The sequence below is a fragment of the Sinocyclocheilus grahami genome, unplaced genomic scaffold, assembly GCF_001515645.1.
Source record: "Sinocyclocheilus grahami isolate Dianchi unplaced genomic scaffold, SAMN03320097.WGS_v1.1 scaffold78.1, whole genome shotgun sequence".
Lineage (NCBI taxonomy): Eukaryota > Metazoa > Chordata > Actinopteri > Cypriniformes > Cyprinidae > Sinocyclocheilus > Sinocyclocheilus grahami.
The window spans coordinates 1,251,308-1,253,919 of NW_015505257.1; the positions used below are offsets into that span (position 1 = coordinate 1,251,308).

General features: G+C 35.6%; 1 long non-coding RNA gene across 1 annotated transcript in view; it reads right to left on the reverse strand.

Annotated features, from left to right (window-relative positions):
- Window positions 1–1,793: 1,793 nt before the first annotated feature.
- The window catches only part of LOC107586219 (uncharacterized), a 4,776-nt gene continuing 3,957 nt past the window's right edge, over window positions 1,794–2,612 (reverse strand). The window contains exons 3-4 of the long non-coding RNA XR_001609327.1: window positions 2,016–2,054; window positions 1,794–1,875 (exon numbers count right to left, since the gene is read on the reverse strand). This is a non-coding gene — a long non-coding RNA (uncharacterized lncRNA). The remainder of the gene's footprint in view (window positions 1,876–2,015; window positions 2,055–2,612) is intronic.

Sequence of the window (2,612 nt, forward strand, 5' to 3'; positions counted from 1 at the left end):
AAAAACAATATTAGTAGGGAAATATGGAAATATGGATGTCAGTGTTATCTGTCCTACCTACACTACCATGCCATTGGGTTAGCTCACCCAAACTTGAAATTTATGTGTTTATGTGATGAAAAAACATGACTTTTTGGAACACAAATAAAGAAATTTTCAGTGAAATCCGATATAAATTTCTGTCTATTTACCCAAAACATTAGACAGTTGATCATATAGCAATCAGAGCCGCTTTTCCACTGTCAGGCCAAACCATTTTTGTTGCTTAACCATTCCATTTTGTGCTGATCCGGCCCAAGCCAATACGGATATGGTTTAATTTTTCAATGTTGGGCTGTTAACAGAGCTCTTTGGAATGCAACATAAATGTGTCAGTCGTTACCTTAGTAATGGAAGAGTTAGAATACGGTCCTAGATGTAAATGGCACACGTCATGAAAGATTAAATGTTTAATTTAATTTTACTATTAACTTGTTTACTTCGCTCAAATAGCAGGCACGGCCAGCTACAGAGAAACTGTTGGCTAAGCAAAAGACAAAAGACAATCCTGAGCAGCGACGTCACTCCAGGCATTCTACAGCACGGTTCAGTGTGTCTGGCTAATAATTCCAGATCAAGAATGGTTTGTGATCAGACTATGCCTAACCAAGTTCAAGTGGAAATATAACTGAAACTGCTCCTTACCATTCATTGAACAGTTTGGCCCAAAAGTAGATTACACGGCTCCATTCATACGGATTTATTTAATGGTTTCTTGGGTGTCAGAGTTTTGGGGTTAATATCTTCATTCATGTCTTGAAGATGCACACTTTTTTATGGGATGGAATGACAGGAGGGAGATTAAGTGGCATCATTTTCATTTTTTTGTTGAACTAGGTATATAATCAACATTAATCTTTATAAAAGTATCTCAGTAATTTACTAGCAAATACACAGGAAATTTTCCCAAAATTATGTGCTTCTTTAAGGTGTAGCTATGAGAACTTACAAAGCGGGTTAGTTGTAGAAGTATCTGGGGTGATCATGAAGTAAAACAGGTCGGCCTCAGATGGGTGTGCACTGCTGTCAAAGTGGGTGAGAGTGATCTAATGTTTAGGAGCCCAAACTTTAAAAATTGTTTTTGTTCATTTATTTAAAATTTTTCTGGTTTAATCATGAACAGATTTTTTCTAGATCCTGCATTAAATTTATATTTTGACCTCACTATTCGGGGAACAGACACAGTCTTTATAGAGTGTACAGCGCAAGTACTTCTATCATTTAAGCGGGTAGAACAAAAGTCATCAGGGCAGTTATTTGAGATTTGACTTACTAGTCACATGGAGCGTAGCGTCCTGGAGATGTTGTCCGACATGAGCTCCGCTCCGACTCTGCTGGGATCCAGGCCATCAGCGCGAAAAAGCCTAGGACGCTCCCAGAAAAGATTCCAGTTATTAACAAAGAGCTTTACACCATGACAATAACCATTCATTTAAAGCAAAAAGCCTACTGAACTTTTCATGTCCTCAAGTAGATTACACGGCTCCATTCATACGGATTTATTTTATGGTTTCTTGGGTCTCAGAGTTTTGGGGTTAATATCTTCATTCATGTCTTGAAGATGCACACTTTTTTATGGGATGGAATGACAGGACGGAGATTAAGTGGCATCATTTTCATTTTTGTTGAACTAGGTATATAATCAACATTAATCTTTATAAAAGTATCTCAGTAATTTACCAGCAAATACACAGGAAATTTTCCCAAAATGATGTGCTTCTTTAAGGTATAGCTATGAGAACTTACAAAGCGGGTTAGTTGTAGAAGTATCTGGGGTGATCATGAAGTAAAACAGGTTGGCCTCAGATGGGTGTGCACTGCTGTCAAATCTGGGTTCTAGAAGTAAAAAAAGAAAAACAAGTTTAAGACATTCAAAAAATTACAGTACAAATATGTTTGTCAAAGTGTCAATGACATGGTTTATTTTAAATATTACTATTAAATATAATAAAAAAACATTTAAGGTAGCAACATACATTTTTAGGGGTTGTAGGGTGTGAAGTGTTTTCTTAGATCTGTGAAAAAAATAAAATAAATACAGTGGTTACATGTATACTTCATCCGCAAGAAATTATTTGAAAAATAATTTAATATTGTAAATAAAGTGTAGCACATGATTGAGTCCAGACTGCTGTTCAGAGAAGCCAGCTGCCACAAGCACTTGTCCTAAACATGACAAATAATTCTTCAGTTAAAGGCAAGCTCCACTATTGTTGTGAATTGTAGATTACAGACACATTCATTCCTTGATATTTGCATACTTTACAAGAAAGAAAGAAAACTTCTATACATATCTACTTGAGGCCTCAGTCATAAAACCAATTGAAAAGCAGCATTTCCTCTGTATTACAGTAGTAAGTGTTTCAACACAGCAAAGCAATAATTACTGCAAGACAAAGAGCTCGTTCAGTTTAAACCTGAAATGTGTGATCACGTGATGACTATGATTGTATGATTGTGAAAATATTGACAATAACATGGTTAACTTAAAAATACCTTAAGTGACCAAAGCCTCTAACACTAAATGATAAAATGATAGCTGCAAAAGATTACAGTAAACAATTAATTATCAG